At 60.3% G+C, this 7039-nt stretch overlaps 1 long non-coding RNA gene across 1 annotated transcript in view; it reads left to right on the top strand.

Moving 5' to 3' along the window:
• Positions 1–1201: 1201 nt before the first annotated feature.
• Positions 1202–7039, top strand: part of LOC147997364 (uncharacterized) — an 18278-nt gene continuing 12440 nt past the window's right edge. Inside the window, exon 1 of the long non-coding RNA XR_015647939.1 lies at positions 1202–1362. This is a non-coding gene — a long non-coding RNA (uncharacterized LOC147997364). The remainder of the gene's footprint in view (positions 1363–7039) is intronic.

Below are 7039 nucleotides of genomic sequence, written 5' to 3'. Positions count from 1 at the left end.
GAGAGAGAGAGAGAGAGAGAGAGTTTTTTCTTTAATCTTCAAACATATTTTTTATTGTTTATTTATTTTATGAGCACACTGTCACTGTCTTCAACACACAAGGAGAGGATTCCATTACAGATGGTTGTGAGCCACCATGTGGTTGCTGGGATTTGAACTAAGGATCTCTGGAAGAGCAGTCAGTGCTCTTCACCGCTGAGCCGTCTCTCCAGCCCTGAAACAATATCTTGAATAAACAATAACAAAAACACTAAAACTAAGTCTGCCAGTTTTCCTCTTTCTTTCTCTCTCTCTCTCTCTCTCTCTCTCTCTCTCTCTCCCTCCCTCCCTCCCTCCCTTCCTTCTTTCTTCCTTTCTTTCTTTTTCTTCAGATAGGATTTCTTAGTGAATGATATTTATGTTGATATAAATTTTTTACGTACTTTTGACTGGCTAACTAACTAGCTAAGTCTGCCTGTCCTAAAGAAGGAGTTCCCCTGCCACAACTAAATACGTGCATAGAAAAAAAAATATATAATTATTAACTTGGGATGAAACTAATGTAACAAGCAAGCAAACAAACGCACAAGCAAACAAAGTAGGGATGGTGGTGCTGGGTGCCTGGTATATGGGAGATGGGAGACCTGTGGTCTAGAGCGTCCAGAGCTCTGGCCTCCATACTCTGGACTGCATTCTCTCTAGCAATCTTCCCAAAGTGGCTGTATTTAACCATGTTTTTATTTTTTAAATTGGCTCTCTCTCTCTCTCTGTCTCTCTGTCTCTCTGTCTCTGTCTCTCTCTCTTTCTCCCTCCCTCCCTCCCTCCCTCCCTCCCTCCCTCCCCCCACCACACACACAGAGGCACGTGTGAACAAGGGAATGCAAATGCACAAAATAAGTATGTTTTGATCAGAGTGAAAACAAATCACGGGAATTTTAACCATTCCACCATCATTCCACCATTCTTTTAATTTACTCTCTGTGTTTAGTCTTCCAAAGAGGGTGGCAGGTGTGTGGTTTGGTGAGTGCCGGCTGGCGGTGGCAGCGAGGAACAGAGAACAACAACAACCCCCCTCCCCCCCATCGGGATCGGTGGAGGGTTTTAAAAATGAGTGAGCCATTTAAAAATGGTGTGGAACTGAGGTCGCCGCCACCCTCCCCTCACGACGGAGTTTGGACGCTCCCTTTTCCTAACTGTGCCTGTTCCTTGCTAATTGTTAACCGATTCGAGAGTGCATGTCCTTTCACTTAGAGGTGGCCTGTTTTCACCGCTCCGTCCTACTTTCCTTTTCTGGGTGCCTGAGGGGGTTGGCCCCGAGTCCATCCCGCGTTCACTGTGTTCCGGCGGGACAACCGGGACCGTTTGTGCCATTCGGGAGAAGTGGTGGGTACCTGCCCCGTTGTGCGTGGGTGAGTGTCCCCCTGAGCTAGGGAGGTCACTCCGGAGAGACGGAATGAGTGTGTGTGGCGGCGGCGGCGCGTGACAGTCTGTATTGGTTTGCTTGATCGAGATCGCTGTCGGGCGACACCTAGTGGCGACAAGTTTCCGCAACGCTCCTGTCCCCCGGTTGGTGACAAAGGACGGGGAAGTGCCTGTGGTGAGCCGGCCAGGGTGAGAGGGTGACAGGCAAGCAGGCGGGTGCGCGACGGAGACGCCGTCCTGTCTGGGGACCATCTCTAGCTAGGAGGTTGTACCTGGAGAACTTCAGGGGAGGAGGGTGGCTGTACGACCTATTGGGACACAAGGAGGGGTTGGTGGCAGCTGGATGAGGTCGACCAGAAGGCTTGGGCCCCGTCCCGGATTTTTTTTTTTTTTTTCCAATTTTTTTTTTTTTAATTTTTTATTTTATTTTATTTTATTTTTTTTTTATTTCTTCCCTCCTCTCCGGTCCCAGCCAGCGGGACCATAGACACTTTTGAGGCCGAGAGGGTGCTGTGTCCCCGGCCTCCGAGCCGAGGTGGCCCGGCTAGGGGGCGCCACGGAGTTTTTTTTTTTTTTTTCTTTTCCAGGAGTCCCTTCGGTCCCAGCCAGCGGGACCATAGACACTTTTGAGGCCGAGAGGGTGCTGTGTCCCCGGCCTCCGAGCCGAGGTGGCCCGGCTAGGTGGCGCCACGGATTTTTTTCTTTTTCTTTTCCAGGAGTCCCTTCGGTCCCTGATAGCGGGAGCCTGGACCTCTGAGGCCGAGAGGGTGCTGTGTCCCCGGCCTCCGAGCCGAGGTGGCCCGGCTAGGGGGCGCCACGGAGTTTTTTTTTTTTTTTTTTTCTTTTCCAGGAGTCCCTTCGGTCCCAGCCAGCGGGACCATAGACACTTTTGAGGCCGAGAGGGTGCTGTGTCCCCGGCCTCCGAGCCGAGGTGGCCCGGCTAGGTGGCGCCACGGATTTTTTTTTTTTCTTTTCCAGGAGTCCCTTCGGTCCCTGATAGCGGGAGCCTGGACCTCTGAGGCCGAGAGGGTGCTGTGTCCCCGGCCTCCGAGCCGAGGTGGCCCGGCTAGGGGGCGCCACGGAGTTTTTTTTTTTTTTTTCTTTTCCAGGAGTCCCTTCGGTCCCTGATAGCGGGAGCCTGGACCTCTGAGGCCGAGAGGGTGCTGTGTCCCCGGCCTCCGAGCCGAGGTGGCCCGGCTAGGGGGCGCCACGGAGTTTTTTTTTTTTTTCTTTTTCTTTTCCAGGAGTCCCTTCGGTCCCTGATAGCGGGAGCCTGGACCTCTGAGGCCGAGAGGGTGCTGTGTCCCCGGCCTCCGAGCCGAGGTGGCCCGGCTAGGGGGCGCCACGGAGTTTTTTTTTTTTTTTCTTTTTCTTTTCCAGGAGTCCCTTCGGTCCCTGATAGCGGGAGCCTGGACCTCTGAGGCCGAGAGGGTGCTGTGTCCCCGGCCTCCGAGCCGAGGTGGCCCGGCTAGGGGGCGCCACGGAGTTTTTTTTTTTTTTTTTTTCTTTTCCAGGAGTCCCTTCGGTCCCAGCCAGCGGGACCATAGACACTTTTGAGGCCGAGAGGGTGCTGTGTCCCCGGCCTCCGAGCCGAGGTGGCCCGGCTAGGTGGCGCCACGGATTTTTTTTTTTTTCTTTTCCAGGAGTCCCTTCGGTCCCTGATAGCGGGAGCCTGGACCTCTGAGGCCGAGAGGGTGCTGTGTCCCCGGCCTCCGAGCCGAGGTGTCCCGGCTAGGGGGCGCCTCCGAGACTTTATTTTTTCCAGGATCCTCCCCGGTCCCTGCCAGCGGGAGCATGGACTTCTGAGGCCGAGGGGAAGCTGTGTTCCAGGCTATCTACCATGGCCTCCTCGGTCTGTGAGCACTCAGGGTTCTAAGGTCGACCAGTTGTTCCTTTGCGGTCCGGTTCTCTTTCTACATGGGGACCTCTTGGGGACACGTCACCGAACATGACTTCCAGACGTTCCGTGTGGCCTGTCATGTTTATCCCTGTGTCTTTTACACTTTTCATCTTTGCTATCTGTCCTTATTGTACCTGGAGATATATGCTGACACGCTGTCCTTTTGACTCTTTTTGTCATTAAAGGACGTTGGAAGAGGCTTGCACCAAGGCTGTTTGCTTGTCCAGCCCTAGCTCTTTTCTTCTGCGCATGGGCCTCTTCGATGCTTGAAGCTTAGCGTCCCCCCATGAGTACGCGCTTCCTGCTTTCCCGTGCTTGCTTGCCTGTGCTCTGTGGGGCAGCTTTATGACAACCGTCCCGCGTGTCAGGCGTTCCCGATTTCCCCGTGGTGGTTGTCGTCCGTTACCGGTAGGAGTCGTTGGTGCCGAGTGCGACTGGAAGGGTTTTCCCGTTTGGTGCTAGTGACCCCCTGGCGTGCTCCTCTGCGGCCGACCGGTTTTTTTATTTGTTTTTTTTTTTTTGTTTTTTGTTTTTTTTTTTTTTTGTTTTTTGGAAGGAGTTCCCGAACCTCCGCTGCTTGGTGGTGTGTCCCTTTCTTTCCTGCTGTGTGCCTCCCGAGTTGCACCTTTTCTCCTTCGAAGGGGATTTTATTTTTTTATTTTTATTTTTTATTTTTTATTTTTATTTTTTTTTGAAGGAGTTCCCGAACCTCCGCTGCCCGTTGAGTCCCGTTCTTCCACGCCACGTGCCTCCCGAGTGCAACGCTTCCTTTTTTTTCTCGCCCTCGAGAAGGGTAAATTTTTTTTTTTGTGTGTGTGGCAGTGTTAGCGACTTCTTCCCGTGCTCTCTCTCGCTCTTCTCGCTCGTATTCCCGTCCAGTGCGTTGTTAGAAAGCTCTCACGCCCGTTGTTCCCGATGCATGGCGTGTCTCGCTCCCGTTGGATCGATGTGGTGCTGCCGCGTTCTCTTCGGGCCGGGGCCTAAGCCGCGCCAGGCGAGGGACGGACATTCATGGCGAATGGTCATTCAGCGCGAATGGCGACCGCTCTTCTCGTTCTGCCAGCGGGCCCCTCGTCTCTCCTCCCCATTCCTTTGCAGGGTGGTGTGTGGAAGTCAGGGGTGCGGCTGTCCGGCACGAGCGCTGACCCGCGCACACTTGTTGCTGTGGTTCGCGGTGTCCCTGTGGACGTGTCGGGGGCGCTTGCCCCCACGCCGTTCACTGCTTCGCGGCCCTCTTCCCCCGTGCCGGGGGAAGGTGGTAGACCCGCTGCGGTGCATACCCTTCCCGAATGGTGTGTGCACGCGCCCTGCTTCGTGTGAGCCTTGCGGTGCTCCTGGAGCGTTCCGGGCTTTGACCACCAAGGTGCCCGCTTCTGAGTTGGCGGTGGCGCTTCCCGCTCCCCGGCGTGCCTCCTGTGCTCCATGGTGCTTGTGCCTTTACGCTTTCCCTTGTCCTAGTTGCCGGCTTTCTGCACGGTGACAGAAAGGGGGGGGGTCGAGGAGTTGAGTGTGCGGTTAAAAGGCTCCTTCCGTTGGGTGAGCGCCCACCCCGTGCCTATGTTTTTGGTGCCTTCACCCGCGGGCCCTGCGCGGTTAGGGTGGTGCTGAGCGATCGCGGCTGGCCCTTTTTAAAGACCGGACTCCCTCAAGTCAAGGCTCCTCCTTTGTGTGCGCCTTGAAGAGGCCTGGCTCTCGGCGGGGACCTGTCGCAGGTCCCCCCGGTCCGCGAATGCTCAAGAAGACCCCGGAGAAAGAGACCTTTGCCGATACCGCAGACCCCCCACCAGCTGGCGCGTGGTCCTTCCCGTTCTGTCCCGCGCCTGTTGCTCGTTTCCCGTTGCGTGCACGGAGCCCTTGGCTGCTCGTCGGTGTTGGGTTCGTCCCGCCCTCAGTGAGGAATTTGCCTTCTCTAGCTATCTTCGGAAAGGGCTTTACGATCTCCGAGGGGCTTCTCCCGGATGGTCCCCTCGGCTGCCCGCCCTGACCTCAGCCTTCTGCGCGCAGCGTTTGCTCTCTCGCCTACCGCGACCCGCGCCTCCCCGCTCCGAGTACGAGGAGGGATCACGCGGGACGGGGCTCTGTCGACCTGCCGCTGTGCGGAGCTTGTGGGGGAGATTGGGTTTCTGGTGGCAGGTGGCGGGGAAGGGCCGTGCACACGCCCGCGTGCGCGGTACCCCCCTCACCGCGAGGGGTCGTCGCGGGACGGGTGGGTTTGGAAGGGCGGCGGTGGGCTCCCGGTCCCACCCGCCTCCGTTTCCCCCCGTGCCCTCCGTCGCGTGTGCGTCCCTCCCACGCGCGTCCACGTCCCGGCCACTCTCGCGGCGAGGTCGTGTCGCGTGTGGTGCGTGCCGCGTGCTCTCGGGCGTCTGCGGTTGCCGCCTCGTCCCCCCCTTCCACGGCAGCGTTCCCACGGCCGGTGGAGATCGCGGGAGCCGTCCTACCCCCCCTTCCCCCTCCGCGGGGCTCTTGAGGGTCCGTGAACCGCGGGGTTGGCCTCGCTCTCGGGGGCGGACTTCTTATTTGGGGGAACCGGCGGTCGGCCGCGTCCGGCGCGTCGTCGGACGTTGGGACCCGCTGCCACGCGGGGGTCTTCGTCGGTTGGCGTCGGCGTCTGCCTCGGTTCTCTCTCGCGTCGGCTGGCGTCTCCTCGGGCTCCCGGGGGTTGTCCGTTGGTTTCGGGTCGGCTCGGTGCCGCGGGCGTGGCGGGACTGCTCCGGGTTGGGTGCAGTGTGATTCCCGCCGGCTTGGCTCGCGTGCCCGGTCGCCGCCCGAGCGGCCTCCCGGTCCCTTGTGAGGCGTCTCCCGCGGGGGGTGCCGCTGCGGCCCGCCCTGCCGTCGACGGTCCTCGTTCTGTCGGTTCGCTCCCCCTCCCCGCCCGCCGGCGTTCCTTTCTCTCTCGCTCCTCGTCTGGCCGACCCGCGGCCGTGCTGCCGGGCCCCTCCTCACGGGGGGGCAGCCGGGCGCGCACGGGTCCCGGGGCGGTCGCGGGGTGCCTGGGGGGAAGGGCCGCCCGGCGGGCGGGAGGAAGTTGCGGTTTGAAGGGCGTCCCGGCCGCCGCGGCCGTGGCGGCGCGTCTCGCCTGGTCTCTTGGAGGCGTGTGCGGGGGGAAAGACGCCCCGCGAGGCGTAGAGGAGAAAGAGGCTTTAGTGGCTGTCGCCCACGCCGGTCCGTGGGGCCTGTTGGCTGAGGGTGCGTCTGCGCGGGGGCCCGTCCGGCCCCGCCGTCCTCTGGGAAGGCGTGCGTCGGGGGAAAGCTGCCGGGGTGCCAAGGTGGGCGCCTGGGCGTTGAGTCGAACCCGTGTGCGCGTCCCGGTGTGGCGGTGGGGGCTCCGGTCGGTGTCTCTCCCCCTCGCTGCCCCGAGGCCCGGCCTCCCTTCCGACGCGGGCTCGGCCCCCCTCTCTCCCCCCTCGCGGGGTCAGAGTCGCTCGTCGACCTCCTCCCCTCCTCCTCCACCTGTCCGCGCGAGGGCGTTGCCGCCGCGTGTCAGGCGTTGGGCCCGTCCTCATCCTCCGCTTCTCGCCCGGGGTCGGCCGCCGTCCGGTCTCCCGCCGCTCCCCGTTGGCGTGGTCTCCCTCCCGCCGGTTCACGGTCCTCCGACCCCGCCCGAGGGGGTCGGGGGTGGTTTCCCCGTCTCCCCGGCGTTGCGCCTCGCTTGCCCGTGTGCTTTGGGGGTGGGCCCGCTGCGGCCCCCGCCCGCCCGTGAGCCCCGGCCGCATCCGCCGGCGCGGCCGCGCCCGG

The sequence above is a fragment of the Rattus norvegicus genome, unplaced genomic scaffold (assembly GCF_021556685.1).
Source record: "Rattus norvegicus strain SHRSP/BbbUtx unplaced genomic scaffold, alternate assembly SHRSP_T2T unassigned-0000180, whole genome shotgun sequence".
NCBI lineage: Eukaryota > Metazoa > Chordata > Mammalia > Rodentia > Muridae > Rattus > Rattus norvegicus.
This window is presented reverse-complemented; position numbering and strand designations above follow the sequence as displayed.